The sequence below is a fragment of the Nomascus leucogenys genome, chromosome 2, assembly GCF_006542625.1.
Source record: "Nomascus leucogenys isolate Asia chromosome 2, Asia_NLE_v1, whole genome shotgun sequence".
In the NCBI taxonomy this organism is placed as follows: Eukaryota; Metazoa; Chordata; class Mammalia; order Primates; family Hylobatidae; genus Nomascus; species Nomascus leucogenys.
This window is the reverse complement of record NC_044382.1, coordinates 49,518,124-49,536,974: the sequence shown is the minus strand read 5'-3', so window position 1 is coordinate 49,536,974 and position 18,851 is coordinate 49,518,124. Positions and strand designations below refer to the sequence as shown.

The window sequence follows — 18,851 nt, the reverse complement described above, 5'->3', positions numbered from 1 at the left end:
CGTTTGTTGTAATGAGTTTAGTTTTGAAGATAATGATCTTGAGGAGTCTGGTGATACACAGTTGGAGATGTCAAGTTAAGGAAAGTGATGTGGTCAGGACTTTCATTACCTATATGAGAACTGAAATTATAGGAGCAGATCTGAAAATACGGCAATAAATAAGTTCACTCATGCAGAGTGTATTAAAGGGTAAAGAAAGATCAAATAGGGTGAGGAGGGAAAATAAGCTGCCCTGTTTCAATAGTCTGAGGTCATGGTGATGCTAAGAGGAAATGACTAACCCTATCAAGAACAGATTGAGTGCCGTACACACTAAGGCCTGAAGCCAAATTACACGAAATCAGGAAAATGCATATCCAGAAAACAGAGATGCCAACATAAGCAACTCTTTCAAGTAGTTTTATGGTAAAGGAAATGAATGAAATAAGGTAGTAGCTTCAGTGGGAAAGTCAAAGGAAGTGTCTATTATTGGAAAAAAGATTGAAGACAAAGGCGAATAGTTGATGGAGACAGATAGTAGATGGAAGAAGTGAGATCGCCAGTGGTCAGCAGGAGACAATCAGGATCACAGGGTGAGAGGTTAATGAAGTCAGGATCACAGGGTGAGAGGTTAGCTTTGAAACCAGGATCACGGTGAGAGGTTAGCTTTGAAAGGAGAATAGGGAAAAAGAGGAAATATTTTTCAGGGATAACAGTAGAGGAAAGCTACTTTCACTTCCAACCCACCGTTACAAACCTATTACAAGCCTAGGACATCAGCTCCCCTCACAAAATTTGTTGGAACACTGAGTTGCATGTCGGTGCATACGTGTGTGTGTGTCTGTTTCAAAAGGGGTCACTTCTTGGGCTGACAACTTGAGTAACATGCAGCTCTGGCAGATAGTTGAGTAGTTGATAACCCACTAAATAATCCAATGTCTTTTGGCTTTGGGAAAGAAGGGATATCAGTGAATTATGCAGTAATTTGATAGAATACGACGTGTGCCTATTCCCACCAGTAAAAATCCTTGGGCGTTTCTTACTTTCCCTTTGTAATTATACCATATAAAGATCTTTGCCTGAATTTCTTTTTAGTGAAGAAACTTTGACAAGATTACCTAGGAAAAATGCATGATAGTTTGCAAATTTGAGTTTTCTCCTCCACCTCTTCCACCTCCACCTAGCACCTCAAATTATTACTTTTCCAGTTAAATTGATCTTTCATGATAAATGACTCGACACATTGTAACATCATAAAGGAAATAATTTTGGAAAGCAAAAAGCAGATGGATTATATTATTGCTAAGGTTTTGGTAGACCTGTACTTTCACTTTTTTGCTTAGAAGTAATTTTAGAAGCTCATAAATACACACACATACACACACACACACACGCAAACACCTATCTTTTCAGTTAATAGTTACACAGATATCCTGGAATAAAATTTCAAGATTTTACAAAGGAGAAAGTAGTCCTGTTCCTTTATCTTTCTCTCTAATTTCTTTGTCACCGAGTGCTATCATTGGTGACTTGGAAGGTCTTTCTTCCTCTAAAAAGCTCATTCATTAATATCCAAACAGCATTTATTTCTATACTATAGGCCCCTTCTGTTGGCTGTCCTCGAGAGACACTATGAAGAAGATACTGATGTGACTGTCTTGCTCGTAGGACCCATAGGTGCAAAATGGGTTAAATAACCTGCTGATACAAAATGCTATGAACACAGTCTATACTTTGTAAAAACTGTATCTGTAAAATATCTGGAGAAATAGGCCAGCAATGAGTGTTAATGGGGTTATGATTTTTACATATATATATTTTTATATATATATATATTATATACATAACAACTGGTTGAGTTGCCTTCTCCATGACTATATATTTCCCCAGTAAAAAAAAATGACCCTAAACTCATCTCTTAAATTTCAGCTAATTCTTCATAAAAGTCACATCGACTTCTATGTGAAAACTTCTCTGAGGGAAAGGAGTAGAATTAATCCCGTTTTTGGAGAGAAGAAAATAGCAATATGAAATTGGAGTTCACTGGTAAAACATGATAATTTCCCAATTTTATATTACATACACATCTCCTTTTTACAGTATTGACATGATACACTGTGTGTGCATAATTATGTATGTATAAGTATGTACACATGGATAGATCTTTGTATCCTGCTTGGATACAAAGGATAACATATTTTGTTCATTTGTGTAAATAAAAATGTCAAGAATATTATTTCAGTCACTTAATAGTTGCTCTTAGATGTATTATAATTATTGTACTATTCTTCTTTTGTTGTACATTTAGGGTATTTTAAATACTTTACTATTAGAAATAATACTTTGCCAAACATCACTGCTCTTAAATAAGCCTTTTTTTTTTTGAGATGGAGTCTTGCTCTGTCGCCCGGGCTGGAGTGCAGTGGTGCAGTCTTGGCTCTCTGCAACCTCCGCCTCCTGGGTTCAAGCAATTCTCTCAGCCTCCTGAGTATCTGGGATTACAGGCATGTGCCACCATGCTCAACTAATTTTTGTATTCAAAATCCATTTTTAAGGCCCTTGGCGCATGTTCCTGATACTCGAAGAAAGTCCATGCCAATCCACGCCACGATCACAGGCACTAGTACTGAGCAATATTATGTTTTGTTATTTCCTTTTTAAAACAAACTCCTTCAATTATAGAGAAAAGCTAGAGAATAATGTAGTCAAACCCCATATACCCACCACCCAGCAAAAGAAATAAAACATTACGAATAGCCTCGAAGTCCTGATCGTTGGCCCCTCAGTTTCCTCCAAAGATTACCCTGGCCTGTGGGTGGTTTTATCATTTTTGCACGCATCTCTGTACTTTTACTAAACTAGTGTTTCTTACACATTTGTTAATCTGACAGAGGACAAAACAAGATTGAATTGCTGATTTAATTAGAATTTCTATGGTGACTTGTGGGTTTGAACATACTTCACGTTTTTTGGCCAGTCATAGTTTCTCTGATGTGAATTATCTCTCCCTTTTAAAATGGGCCTCTGGTGGTTTCTCCTTCTCAATTTCGATCTCCTTCATATATTAAGTAGATCAACCTTTAGCCATTAGGTGGAAAACACTTTTCTTTGTTGTCTTTTAATTTTAAGATGATGTTTGAAACACAGAAATTAAAGTACAGCAAAGCTGTCAGTCTTTCTTATTTTTTTCTTTTTGAGACGGAGTCTCGCTCTGTCGTCCAGCCTAGAGTGCAGTGGTGCGATCCCAGCTCACTGCAAGCTCTGCCTCCCAGGTTCACACCATTCTCCTGCCTCAGCCTCCTGAGTAGCTGGGACTACAGGCTCCTGCCACCACACCAGGCCAATTTATTTTTGTATTTTTAGTAGAGACAAGGTTTCACCATGTTAGCCAGGATGGTCTCGATCTCCTGACCTTGTGATCTGCCTGCCTCGGCCTCCCAAAGGCGTGAGCCACCGTTCCCAGCCAAAGCTGTCAGTCTTTTTATGTTAACTTCGTCCATTGCTTTTATGCTCATCAAATCTTTCTATTCTGGAGTCCACATAATCATGACTTTCTTTTCTTTTTTTTTCCTTTTTTTTTTTTGAGACAGAGTCTTGTGCTGTTGCCAGGCTGGAGTGCAGTGGCGCGATCTCAGCTCACTGCAACCTTCATCTCCCAGGTTCAAGCAATTCTCCTGCCTCAGTCTCCTGAGTAGCTGGGACTGCAGGCACGCGCCACCATTCCCGGCTAATTTTTGTATTTTTAGTAGAGATAGGGTTTCACCATGTTGGCCAGGATAAGTCTCAATCTCTTGACCTCATGATCTGCCCACCCCAGCCTCCCAAAGTGCTGGGATTACAGGCGTGAGCCACCGCGCCTGGCTCATATGACTTTCTATTAACTTCTTTTGTAGAGTTTTGTAAGGCCAAGCACCTACCTCTTGGGACTTAGGTTTTAGGTACTGATGGGGCAAGAGTGAGCTTTGATAATCAAACATATATTCATCTTTACCAATTGAATATAACCACTTCAAGGGTAAGAACCATTTCTTATTTCTTTTCCTAACCCCATGCGCAGAATAAGCCCTCCAAGAACACATAACTTGCTCAACACATGTATATTAAATAAGGAAATGACCATCATATTTTGCGTGCAGCCACTTTAGTGAAAACATTGTATGACTCTTTTGAAATCTATCCTGGGCCATTTTCTTTCTTCCCAGCTCCTCTTTTCTTTTTGTAATTAGATTTGTAGTTTTAAAGAAAATTGCTTACTTGCTTTTTTAAAAATAAATGTTATTTATAATTAGAGATGCAAAACTTTGTGTGTGTGTGTGTGTGTGTGTGCGAGAGAGAGAAGAATCCCGCTCTATCACCCAGGCTGGAGTGCAATGGCGCGATCTTGGCTCACTGCAACCTCCACCTCCCAGATTCAAGTGATTCTCCTGCCTCAGCCACTCGAGTAGCTGGGACTATAGGCGTGCACCACCACCCCCGGCAAATTTTTGTATATTTTTAATACAGACGGAGTTTCACCATTTTGCCCAGGTTGGTCTCAAACTCCTGGCCTCAAGTGATCCACCTGCCTCGGTCTCCCAAAGTGCTGGAATTACAGGTGTAAGCCACCGCGCCCAGCCAGAGATGCAAAATACTTTTATTACAGAAAAATATAAAATATAAACACAAGGAAAAAATTAATGTGTTGTTTCTAACCCAGAGATGACGACTTCTTGTTGTCATCTAACCCCAATTCTGTGCATAGATTTGTAATTTATACATAGATAGAAATGATCTCTAGCTAGATGACATATAGCTGAAAAGATAAGATGGTAGACACATACAGATTAAATGTTTTAAGTTATAGAAACTACTGGTTTGAAGCTTGAATTTCCTTGCTTTTATACCATTTATTTTCTCTTGAAATCAGAAGCAGTGTATGCTATATTTCAAGTTAAAGAAAATACCATTTTTTAAAACATATCTAGAGGAGGAATTAATATTCTCAGATAACACTGGGTATTGTGGGCCATGTTAGTTTCAGAGCATTTACATATAGATACTCAGGGAGGTGGGTAAAATTCACACCTAAAATTCATACCTGACCTAACAGCGTACTTCAAGTTTCTCTTTGGTGTCCTCAACAACACTGACTGGTAATGGCCCATTTCACCCATCTCAGGAATCAGGCCTGTGGTTTCTTACCACTGCGGCAAGTTGAAACATTCTCAGGGAAAGCACTGATGCCAGAATGCGCAACATCACTTTCAAGTCAGTCAAGCCTTGTGCATCAGCAAACAGGCTCTTATTACCGGGTTAAAACAAACTAAGGAAAACAAAAGTAGACATTCGTGTCACCTCTTTCTCTGGGGAATGATTCCCGATTGCATAGCTACCCCTTGTCCCAAAGAAATGGCATTGTCAAAAACATATTTAAATAGCAAAATTGTCATTTCTCCTGATAACAACCAGGAAATTACAAGTTGAGCACCACCATGCTTTGCCCTTAACCTAGACTTTTCTTGCTTCTGTCTCTGCCAGTTTATGAGTGAACAGTGAAACCCCAGCTGAACGTCCTGTTTGCTGACTGTTGTTCTCTTATGTCACAACTTGGTGGAAATCCAACTTTAAAATATCATTAATGAACTGTTGTTTTGTTGGTAAAAATGGTGGTAAGTCCATTCCTCAGATTTGGTCTCTGCCTACTTTATTGCCACCGTTTCCTTTCCTAAGTATGGAGTTGCGTGAAACCCTGTTCCCTGAAAGGTACTGAGCAGCACCTGAAATCATTTGTTAGTGTAAAATTGTCTCAAGCTGCTTTATAGCAAGGTGAAGCTGTCATTTGAAACCCTAGGTATTTAATTTTGCTTGCTATCGCTCTAGAAAAGCAGTGTACATGAAGTGAGATCCCCAGATAAAACTTGTTCATTCTGAGAGCAGGGCCACCCTCTCCAAATGATCAAATTAATTCCCAATTTTTCTTTGGATCCTCTAAAGGGCCTTTTTGGAGGTGAAGTTAAATCTGGAGATGTTTGTTTGTCTTTATTTTCTTGTTAAATGCAAACTGTTTCAAAGAAGGTTAAAATTAGACTACCGTTTTCCAAAGTGCCTACCTTTCAGTCTCACTGAAGAAAACCTCTGGAATTTTTTTTTTCAGTGTGCTGAAATATCATGACACCTGTCTAGACCAATTAGAGAGAGAGAGTGGTTGAGTCTCTGTAATAGAAATGATGGATGGGCCAAGGATAGTTTTAGTGACTCATTACCCAAATGCTACAAGGATATAAAAGTTGTTGTGGTTTTTATTTTCATTTACATCAAGAGCTTGCTTAAATCTGCACCATTCTCTCCATTACCTCTTTCTTGTGCGGTTGAAAGAGACTATCAGTTCAAACCACCTTAAATTTCGTATGCAACGTGTCTTGTCACCTGTGCCTTTTTAGTTATCCCAATCATATTTTTAACTAGTAGGATTTCCAAGCTAGAGGAAAAAAGTGTCAGGAATTTAAGTGTGCCTTAAATTCATCTCTTTATGTCCATCTCCCAAGCACAGGTGATGGACATGCTATAGGGTTTTTTCCCCCTTTCTTTTTTCTTTCTTTTTTTTTTTTAACTTCATGTCACTTTATGGCATTTGGGTTTGCTTCTGTCTTTCATTACCTTCCCAGCCTCCATCTTCTTCTCATTCCCTCCTGTGATTAGCTTCGTGGCAGGTGCATCTTTCTTTGGTGTGTTGGAAAACACTAGACCTTGGCCTTTATTCACATTAAGTCCACAATATCATAAATGAAATTTCAATTTTGGTGTAGAGGTTGCATTGGTTGTAATATGAATCATAAACACCAGCAATGCAATTTTAAGAAGCTGAGTTTTTTTTTTTCCCTGAGAAGGAAGGAAAATAAAATCTCTGAATCTGCTGGAGTCAGACTCCCCTGCTTACTTGCTCTGAACAAAAGGCTGGGCAATCTCGATCCTTCTGAATACCGTATGAAATTCCAGGCAACATACAGGGCAGGGTTGGAAGCAGTGTGCAGCAGGAGATGGATTACACTTCTCTGAGTATTTACGTATCAGCGGACTTGTTTGTGCACACATACAGATGACACACGGAAGGTGGGAGGAATGGCTGGCTATTGATACAGATTTATAGTTTCCATCACTGCTCTCTATCCTTTGGGATCAACTTTGTCACGGGCACACCGGCGGGGGTTTATTACAGTGTGTGATAGCAGGTGTGGGCTGTGTGTGCATTGTGGATTCATTGTCCTCCTGTATCAGGATTTATACAGCCACACACCCCTTCTTTCCAAGGGCCTGCTGGTGCACAGACATTCATTTCTCTGTGGGACTGGGTCCTGCATGGTGCCCCTGGAGTCAGTGGTTGGATTTCACCACTGAATTCAGGTTGCTTCTATTACATTTAAACTTCATCTCAGCAAGGGCTGGGAGCACATTTTAAAAGGTCTGGTTCTAAACGCTTGCTGCTTTTAGTATTATATTTTAGATTATTTAAGGAACATAAATGCAATGGAAAGAAATAGGGGAGGCTTACCATGCAACATGAAACTCGGAGGTTTACTGATATGATTCAGAACAATTAAAAGAGACATAAGTGCTCTCTAAAGCTACAAATTTAGTCAAATCTAGTGTTAATTTATTGAGTATCTACTATGGGCAAGGCAGGCCCAGAGCGTGGTAGTAAAAGGAATGCAAGATAATTTCGATTTGAGAAAATTCAACTTCTCAGGATTTAAATGGTTCAAGTCCCCTACCTTCCTGCTGGACCCCTGTTTTCCGGTGAAGAAATCTTATTTAGGATCAAATATAAGCTCATTTTGGCTGGGGCCCTTTTCTGCAGACTATTTCTGTAAACTTGAAAAATAGGGTTGCTTTATGAAATGGATGATCTTCTAGATCCATACATTTGAACTCTAGGAATCATCTACTTTTTAAAAGTCTGCTTAAGGGAAGAATTTAAAAAGAAAACATTTGAGGGGAAAATTAGGGTCACCTAGTAATTTTTAAAAGATTACAGTACCTCTCAATGACGTGTTTATTAATGAGAAAGCTTGTAGACTGCATTCCTTATCCCCAGGTGTGTGATAGAAGGAGTCAATGGGTTGGAGGTAGACACGCTGGGTAGTTACTGAGTGCAATGATTAAATAGATACCATTGTGCTAGGATCTGGTTACTAAAGAAAAACAAGAGGAATCCTTGATCTCAAGGAAACTGTAATTCTGGGGATACTTTGCACTCTACCCCGCTAGCTTAACCTGCCTCTTCATGCAGCTTCTCATGCCACTTCCCATTAACAGCTGTTTTTTGTTTGTTTGTTTGTTTGTTTGTTTGTTTTGAGACGGAGTCTTGCTCTGTTGCCCCCTCTGGAGTGCAGTGGCACAATCTCGGCTCACTGCAACCTCCACCTCCTGAGTTCAAGTGATTCTCCTGCCTCAGCCTCCTGAGTAGCTGGGATTACAGGTACATGCCACCATGCCCAGCTAATTTTTGTGTCTTTTAGTAGAGACGGAGTTTCACCGTGTTAGCCAGGATGGTCTTAATCTCCTGACCTTGTGATCCACCCGCCTTGGCCTCCCAAAGTTCTGAGATTACAGGCGTGAGCTACTGCGCCCAGCCCAACAGTTGTTTTCTTAAAGCATGTCAAGACTTTCCCCGTGTGATCATTAATATGAACAAATAGATTAGAAGGGTACCCATTGCAGGTTTTTCTCAACATCCTTCATTCAAAAGAGTTTAAGTCATAAGAATTAAAAGGCAGGTTTCTCTTGACAAGCTGATCAGTCAGTCTTTGAGCTGTTCCTGTCTCTGTGCCTCAAACTTTCCGGCTTGCAAAGGACATGATGAAGTTTAGGATATTCACTTCTACTATGTCAATAGTATCTGCGAATCTGATCCTATCTGGCCCGGTTGACACCTTTCCTGAGCTTAGCAAATGAGACTTTTCATAATATGGCTCCTGCCAGCCTCTTCAATTTTGTCTCCTCCTGCCTCTGTCTGTCCCCAAGTTCTAACAATCACAGACAGTTTGGAACATGTGGATTCAGTTTGCTATTGCCTACATCTGTGTTTTTTGCATGTCTCTTGCCCTTTACCCTTTAGTGAAATTTTCTTTGCTTAGGTATTCTTCTAACTTGGAAGATAATATGAAAAATCTATCTCCTTCAAAATTTTGCATATGCTTCTACTTTATAATCATAACAATATATTATTTTTGTTTCCATATCAATCTTCTCTACAATATAATGATGGGTGTATTTTTGACATAGAGAACAACAGTATTTATGGCTACCATAGAAGTATAAGTCCCTCTTTATCCCAGATGCTAAGCAGAGAGTCTGGCACAAAACAGCTGCTAAATAGATATTCACTGGGCTGAACACTGAGGGAGATTATACACGTTAAATGAAACGACTAGAAAGCAAAGCCAAAGCAGTAGTATAATGAAAGGTTTAGAGCCCCAAATATGAGTTGCCCACAATTTAAGGAGTGCAGAGTCAGTGAAAAATGGGGGATGGAAGGGATAATGAGTCTTCAAGGAAGCCCCAAGTTGGACATTAAAGGTAGAAAGAGTGTTTGGCAGACGGAAAGAGGGACAGCATTCCAGAGAAAGATGGTACTGGCAGCAAAGGTCAGTAGACCCTTCCTTGGTGATCCTATGGCTAGGTCTCCTAGGTGGATCTCATCTCACATCACTGAGTTCTTTTTACTGGAGGTCATGGATCAAATGAATATTTAAATGTAATTTAATTTCCATACCTTTGTAAGTTTTTTCATATCAATAGATTTGCAAATCAAAGTATATATCCCAATACCAATGAGGAAATATGGGTACAAATTTCCTATGAAAATTTGCATTTAGAGATGAAAATCTCCTTTGGCGGGGGGAGGGGGCACAAATGGATTCAAAGAAACCAAAGCCGTGGCATTTTCCTTTGTGGCTTTGCTTTGGTTCACTTTCTCATCAACTGCTTCCATCCTGGTTATGGAAGATACAGAGAGCTCCCTGCCCAAGACAAAGTGAAAACCAACAGATTTGTCATAAAATGTGTGAAATTTATTATGTAGTCCTATGTTAATATCCTTTAAGAATTTTATTTCGGCCGGCCGCAGTGGCTCACGCCTGTAATCCCAGGGCCTTGGGAAGCTGAGGCGGGCAGATCACGAGGTCAGAGATGGAGACCATCCTGGCTAACACGATGAAACCCCGTCTCTACTAAAAATACAAAAATCAGCCGGGCGTGGTGGCAGGCGCCTGTAGTCCCAGCTACTCGGGAGGCTGAGGCAGGAGAATGGCATGAACCCGGGAGGTGGAGCTTGTGGTGAGCTGAGATTGTGCCGCTGCACTCCAGCCTGGGCGACAGAGCGAGACTCCGTCTCAAAAAACAAAAACAAAACAAAACAAAAAAAAGAATTTTATTACACAGAGGACAGGCAGCTTTTAGAGCTTCGCTGCTCGGTGGTTCTAGGACAACCAACATCAGCATCACTTTGGGAGCTTGTTAGACATGCAGATTCCTGGGCCCCACCCTGGACCTAGTGAATCAGAATCTGCATTTGAACAAGCTCCCAAGTGACACAAATGCCACTGGTCTGCAGACTGTACTTTAAGTAATGAGGCTTGCCTCCTTTTCACAAGAAGCAATCCTTATCTAAACCACAGAAACACAGAAGGTGATTTGAGAGGCTGTTTTCTCACTCTTCCAAAAATACACGAGTATTACACTCTAGGTGCAGGGGTAAGAAGTTCATTCATTATATACATAATGGATATCTTGGAGGATGCGGGCTTAATTCTTTCATAGAATCCCAATTGAGAAAGGCACCCAGAATCCTGAACTTGAAGATAATTCAGGTTGCTTCTATTACATTTAAACTTCCTTAAGTATGAACACATTGAGTTAGGCAGGTGTGAGCCGTAATCTTTCCGTGAGATGTGTGCCTTCCCATTGGTGAAGTGACTGTTTTTTATTATTCTGAATTATCAGAAAACATAACCAGCTCACTACAAACAGCAGCATTCTAAAAATTTAGCAGATTTTGCTTGGGTAATTTACAAACCCAAATGGTGCAGATCTAGCTGAGGCTGAGTTGAGTAAATAAAAGTATGGTATGTTTTTTGCACAGTTCCACATATATATTGTATTTAAATAATTTTAGAATCCAAAGACATTTTTCTCAGACACCTAAAATAAAAATGACTTTTTGTTTTCTTCTAGAAAGTGTAGAACAGCCACTGGAAGTGTGGTAACAGGAAAAATGAAATTTGTCCATCTTCTGAGCCCATGAAAATGGAACCACCAGCAATATTTTCTGGCAACTTTGTCCATTAGCATTCATTACTATAGCACATCTGTCCTGTGCATGGAAGTATGTGTAAGATCGGATGTGGGGAGAAATGAAGCGTCTTTGAGCATGAAGCAGCATCTGGCCTCACTACCTGGAGTAAGAAATCAGGGAAAGCGGAGGCACATTAACAGCCAGGGACTTCTTACAGTGACCTCCTGCAAAATTAGATCAGGCTTCTCCCTGGCAGTTGTGTTAAGCTCACACATTTGATGAAATGTGCTTATGAAGTCGGCATATTTCGCTGCTTTCTTTCTTTCCTTTTTTTTTTTTTTTCTGGGGGATAGATTCTTTATTATCTGCTGAATTCATTTCACTCTGTCAATATTCTATAGAAAAAATGATGGACATTCTATAATTTTGACTTTGATATTAATTCATAATGTTGATGGTTCTAGCTCAGGGCTGCTTTTTCTCTTAAAGCCTTTCTTTCTTTTCCTCCCTCCTGCCCCTGACTCTAGGTCTCAGGTTGTTCCATTCAGCAGCTGAGTTTATGACAGCTGCGTCTCTCCTTATTGCCTTAGCACACGGCAGGTCTTTTTTCATATTAAACTCACGATAACGGCAATGAAATTCAGATTTATAGCTGGAAATCAGCCTATTTGTAATATAAACATAAACATTGGTGCATTTGAAACAGCTAAAGAATTTTTTTTTCCTTCTTTGTATTTTTCCTTTCTTGGAACTTCATGACTTGAGTCTCAAACAAGTGCTATTTTAAAATTTTCTGGCACCATGTAATGTAATTGATAATAATGTTTAAGCAGCGTCTAATATCATCCAGCATAGTGCAAAGTGAGCCATCCTAGGATATGAGCTTAAAAAATTACATTAACACTTAGACAAAATGAAATTTTTATACTTGATTTGCTCATGGTTGGACGGATGCAACTAAACACAATTTGAGCTGTCACTTTGCAAAGGGGAAAAAAATATGCAACTTTGGAATGTTTCAAATGAGCCCAATATTAGATTCTATAACTCAGAGTGACACAGGAAATACTATTTGCAACATGATTGGTTCATTAATATTTGGTAATTGTAGTACATCATTTTAAGGGGGAAATAAAGTGCAAACAAATGTTCCTAGCTTCCAGTCAGTCACGGCTGCTCAACTGCCACCACCAGGAAAGGTTTGGAAGCTAAAGGATACATGGATCGGGGGACGTTATATTTTCCCCTCCCCATTTTCATTTTGGAAGAATAATTTTCATCATAAACCAACATGTCAGACAAAGCATCTACATTTAAAAAAATATTATTTCACGATTTTTCACATGCACATTTGATGTAAACCCTGGAGGTGTATTCCCTGAGTACCTATTACCTCCATTTTAGGGAAATTACATTAAATTATTAGTGACAAATTTACTTGTCTGCCAATGTATTTTTCTGGAATTTTACTACAACATCAATACTTGGCTGTTTTATATGGGCCCTCATTTACCTGTCTTTAAAGGCAGCCACCCCTTGGGGAGCTCTGTCTGTCACTAACAGAAGCTGGAAAGAGTCTTTAAGTTTAACATTCACAGTTTTGAATTAGATGGAAAAAAAATATGTTGCACTTTAAAAATACAATGTGCCCTTCTGAATTTTACAGTTAGGCAACTTGTTTTGTAATGTATCGTCTCACATTTTGGATGAGGATAAAACAACGTAGGTCACCCCCAGGTACTAGGGTAGAAACAACAGGCATTATTCTTAAGTGTGAAATATGTCTGCCAGGTAGTGACAAGACAAGATAGGATAGATGTTCACATTTCTCCGGTTTATTTTAGGGAAATTCGCAGAGTGAGTTTTCTGTGATGCAAATGAGCCATAGACTTCAGGGTCCCTCTTGCAGGATGCCCTTAGAGCTGCTGGGAGTCATGGAGGCTGTAGGTTGGGGAGCAATACCAAAGCGTCACTGGGAAGCTCCCAGAAATCTCAGAAGAGAGGGACGTAAGTGTCCAAGGCCCCAGCACCTGATTCTGATTGATTTTCTCATTTTAAGTAAATATTAATGTTGGAACATAATTCCAAATTCTTTCTTTCTTTTCTTTTTTTTTTTTTTTTTTTTTGAGACGGAGTCTTGCTCTGTCGCCCAGGCTGGAGTGCAGTGGCATGGTCTCGGCTCCCTGCAAGCTCCACCTCTCGGGTTCACACCATTCTCCCGCCTCAGCCTCCCGAGTAGCTGGGACTACAGGCGCCCGCCACCACACCTGGCTAATTTTGTTTTTGTATTTTTAGTAGAGACAGGGTTTCACCGTGTTAGCCAGGACAGTCTCGATCTCCTGACCTCGTGATCCACCCGCCTCGGCCTCCCAAAGTGCTGGGATTACAGGCATGAGCCACCGCGCCTGGCCCCATATTCCTTTCTTACAGAGAACTCTCCAAATTCTATAAGCTTCAGGCCTCCACAAAACCTGGATCTGTGGCTAAACAAGGATGCTATTTTTCTTTGCATCCTGGATTGTAACAGAGTTCTGGTAAGCAGAAGATGCCTGTTTGAGTCGTAGAACAAAAGTTACAAGTTAAACTGTAAAGTCCTGTTGAGGGAAGTGTTGGGTCAGGTGAGCCAGAAATACATGGAAAGCTTGAAACAGAAACAAAGGGAAAAATGAAAAACAATAAGCAAGAATGTAAGTTTCAGAGCGGGGCTGTGTCCATCTCTCCAGTTTCCTGTTGATGTAGAATTCTCCTCCATTAGAATTTACTGAAGCAATGCTTGGCTCTGATGACATTTCATATCCTCCTGTCTTGTCCTGTGCCTGGTTCTCTGGTTTGCATATCTATTTTTATGTTTGAAACTCCTATGTTGTTTGGTGGAAGATTTCGGTTCATTTTTAATGGAAGATCTGGGGTCTTCAAGCTGATCAAACCTTTCTCTCTCTTGGCATTACCAAGAATATGCTAATAATTTGTTATTGTAGATATATAACCTGGAGTTGAGAATTATGCAGACTTTTTTTCCCCCTAAATTCTCAGGAGCTATTTTTCTGAGACGTGTGCAGCTCCCTGTGGTTCAAATTTTGGCGAGTTACTGTTCTCCCTCCCCGATGCTATGCTAGCCAGGAGCCACTATTTGTAAAGGCCTTTCCCTTCCTTCCCCAAATAAACACAACCATTTAGATCAAATTAACTAGAATATCTGTTTCAACTGACCTAAATCCATTCTCTGCTATGGCTTGGGAGATTTGACCTTAATTAAACCTCTATTTTGCCAGGGAATGAGACTGCTGGAGGGAAAGACCATATGAATTTCTACTTTCATTTCAGGTGGAACATTTGTAGCACCTGCGGACAGATTGTTAATGAAATATTTGCTTTATCCAACAGCATTTTATCGAGACCTAGAAATTTGGCAGTTTGGCAAATTTTAAATGGGGGAGAATCATAGGTAACGCTGCAGAAGGGAAACGATAAGAGGCCAGTACTCCTAAAGGAGCTAAAAGGGATAAAGACGCAGGATACAGTGGAGGGAGACCTACAGATGTTATGACAGTAGGATTCCCTTTCTAACTTCCTCCCCAAGACCCCTTCCTCAGTAATGGCCCTTGGTGCTAGACCACTAAAATTCAGTATGATTTTAATAATTACAACCCCTTTGGAAGATGGATGCTACAATTCCCATTTTTCCCACAAGGAGACCAAGGGGCAGGAAGATGTAACAATTTGCTTAAAGTCATCTAAGGTTCTGGCTGGGATTCCCACCAAGCTGTGTCTCACCCAAAGATCTGGTCCTTTTCTCTTCTGTTCAACCATCTCTCATGCATCTACTAACTTTGAATGTTGACCTGTTTTGAAATGTTTATTCTTGATTTTTGGCCAATTTTAGTATATCTTGAATGGTACTTCGTAGGCTTCAAAGATATTATCAGAAGTGGAACAAAAAGAAGTTAATAAATAAGGATGCACTTCAACTAACTTTGTTCCCTAAGGTATTGTTGTCACTAAGGGGAAAAGAATCAATTCTGAACTTGGGAATGAAATTTGTCAGAAAATTGGACAAACTTGTACTCACCATCTTAAATTGCACCAATTCTGAAAGTATGAAGTAAAGCACTGTGGGTTCATGTTTATTCAAACCAGGAATACTGCCCTAAGTGTTGAGACATCGTTGCCAATATCTCATGTCCCTCCACCCCTGACGGCCACTGAAGCTTCATGGTTACTTTAAACCAAAGGTTGGAATTGGTGAATAACAGCCACCTGGTGGAAATGTCAAAGCCTTTTGTTTTTTTCCCCAATTTATTGCCATAAGAACAATATTTATGTTCTTTGACACTTGAAATCAATGCTTCCCTTTATAAGTCTCAACCTGAGAAACACATGTGTACTATTATGCTGGTGGTTTTGTGCTTTTGTCCTTAAGGTGCTACCAGAACAAAACCTTTTTCTTCTGTTTCCTCTAGTATCCTGGGTTCCCCCGCCCATCAAATGCAATTGTAGCTCTGGGACTGAAAAGGTAGCTTGTGTGGATAAAACTGGACCATGACTAAGTATTTATTAAAGTCTACTAACGACCTGCACGGTGGTGCGCACCTGTAGTCCCAGCTACTTGGGAGACTGAGGTGGGAGGATCCCTTGAGCTCAGGAGTTGAGTCCAGCCTGGGCAACATAGTGAGAGCCCCCACTCAAAGAAAAAGCCTACTAGGGTGCTAGGTATTTTGGAGGTACAGAAAAAATATAAACCACATTCCTAAATTTAGTTAGAGAAACAACCAATAGTAAGATTTATGGGGCCTCACATGAGAAAAACTTGAGATGTGGGATAGAGACTGTTGTGCATATTCAGAAAAACCGTGTGGGAGCCAGTGATAGTTTTGTGGAAGTGGGTGGGAGTGGGATTTGGTAGGCAGGAAATCGGGTAGGGCATTCCTGGTGGGAGGTACAGGTCGGGCTGGAGGGAAGATGTCTGCATTTAAGCCTGGGCATCCAGAAAAGGTAGAAATACACTTCGATTTGGATAAGGAAGCCAAGGACCATAAACTTTGCAGGATGTCCATCATGAGACATTAAAAGAACATTGACTCTCTGAGTTTGAAAAAGGCAATGCTATTGAAAGAAATGCTGATAGCTTACAGACATATATATATATATATATATATATATTTTTTTTTTTTTTTTTTTTTTGAGACACAGTCTTGCTCTGTCATCCAGGCTGGAGTGCAGTGGCATGATCTCTGCTCACTGCCAGCTCTGCCTCCCGGGTTCATGCCATTCCCCTGCCTTAGCCTCCCGAGTAGCTGGAACTACAGGCGCCCGCCACCACACCCGGCTAATTTTTTGTATTTTTAGTAGAGATGGGGTTTCACCATGTTAGCCAGGATGGTCTCGATCTCCTGACCTCGTGATCTGCCTGCCTCAGCCTCCCAAAGTGCTGGGATTACAGGCGTGAGCCACCGCGCCCGGCCACAGACCTATATTTTTATTTTCTCCATAGTGCTTATTTTTATTAACATTTATATAGCTTTGGGAAGAATTTTGAAAGTGTCCTTGTCTTGAATCTTCTCAGAAGACAGCTTTTATATTGAATTTTTCTTATCTTTCCATCTTAAACACCCATTGATATGGGAACTAATCAATGTTTTAATAAACTAGGATATTCCCGATTTAAAATATGCTCTTCTTTCCACCTCCCTCCTCCAGAAGTGCCCTCTAAATTATCCACAGTAGTCAGCTGTGACAAGTCATGGTCCCATCACATCTCATGCCCCTTGTCACAAATTAGGCCAGGATTCTAGTTCAAAAGTGCAATTTTCTAAACTACCGAGGGAGAGCAACAAAACATGAATGAATGTCCAGGATTGAATCAATTGGTACCAAGATCTAATGTGTCCACCTGGCCTCTTTGGGGTCATCCTTAGTCTAGGTGCGCTGCTTCACCTTCAAAGAATTATCAGAGCTTGTTTTGCCTTTTTCAAAGTTCAAATCTGTTTCCATCAACAGGAGACTTTTTCAGATATAAACTAAGGGAGCTGGAGTTGCAGCCATCTGTCTGTGGTTTGAAATCCACATGTGAGTCTTGACAAAGTGCTTCTCAGCTCTTTTATCTCTCCGTAAGGTGATAGAAATAAATCTAATTTTGAATATCAACCTTGTCATTATGAACTGTGGAACCTTGGGTAAGTTACTGAAATTTTCTGAGCTTCAGTGTCCTCATCTGCAGGTAGAGAATGACAATAATCCTCCTAGGTTTATTATTTAAAAATTACATTAAAAATGTCAAGAACTTGGCCAAGTGCTTGGCTCATCAGAAGATCTCCTGAATCTTATCTATCTTTGCATTTGTGGCAGGATAGAATTTTCTAATCACAGGATGTGTTACAGTTTAATTTGGTGGAGAATCACCAGCAAGTTTTTAAGAGCACCAGAGGATGGTGATGGTCACCTAACCTCTTACAGTCTGGCATCCTCAGATAACTCAAATATGAGGAACTGCCCTGAATGTCGAATACTATAATAATGATCATTATCGACTGGACTATAGACACCGGACCACACTGCTAGTGTCTAGTTGTAACAAATTCATTTGCCAGGCACAGAAAGACCCTGTGGATTGCATGGATTTTCCATTATGAGAGACCTGACAGTGCCTGAACATTAGTTAATGACGTAGAAAGAAGTGGCTCTATTGCAGTATAGGCCAATGTGCAGAGCCAGAGGTTCATGGGCAGCACTGCCTTGGGAGTGAACGAGAGATGACAAGGATGTTATTTAAGACACTCAAGGGGGACTGCATGAATAAGAAGGATAGCATCTGGGTAGCTGAAGGGAGGCATTGTCATTTTCCTACCCAGAAAAGATGTCAATTCTTATGATTTGAGTGAGATTTTTTTTTTTTGCAAGTCTTTTCATTTTTATTACTCAAAAAAGTTTCATTTTTTTTATTTAGCTTTCTGACTCTGTGCTTGTGCCTTCAACACTTTCACAACGATTTTCTGCTCCTCGATAAGGAAAGCACGCTTGATCCTATCACGAACACATTTAGCATACATGGAACCACCATAGGCCCTGCTGACATGTTTCTTTGTTTTGGACAATCTCATAAGAACTTTAGGTCTTACAGCACGAACCCCTCGAAGTCTGCCTGGGCACACACCACATGCAGATTCTGGTGCTTTCCCAACCTTCTTGGTATAAAGGTAAACAATTCTATTACCAGGGGTTCGGGACAGCCTAGTTTTGTTAGAGGCCGTATTGTAGGAAAGCCTACGTTGGTATGTCAAACGCTGGACCATTCTGAGTGCCTGCAGACAATGTCCCCGGAAGAGGAAGCTTGAGTGAGATTTTTTAAAAAAACAAGTTAACATTTTGAGAGCCCTCCCTATGGTATACTTTTTTATAACACAATTGCCTATCAAGAAAGTTTCCTCAGTGATTTTCTCCTGTAAACACAGTCCTAACAAAGACAATACCTTTTTCTAATAATGGCTCAAATGACTGTATTTATTTTTTTCCATAAATTTTAATAAACAATTCATAGGCATGTACATCTTATATGGAAATATCTGTTAAGTAAATTGTAGAAATTTATCTTACTGGTAAAAAG

At 40.1% G+C, this 18,851-nt stretch overlaps 1 pseudogene across 1 annotated transcript; it reads right to left on the bottom strand.

Annotated features, from left to right (window-relative positions):
* Nucleotides 1-18,131: 18,131 nt before the first annotated feature.
* On the bottom strand, nucleotides 18,132-18,574 carry LOC100606100 (annotated as a pseudogene). The gene has a single exon (XR_001115296.1). The product of XR_001115296.1 is annotated as a 60S ribosomal protein L34 pseudogene (transcript).
* Between the last annotated feature and the right edge of the window lie 277 nt (nucleotides 18,575-18,851).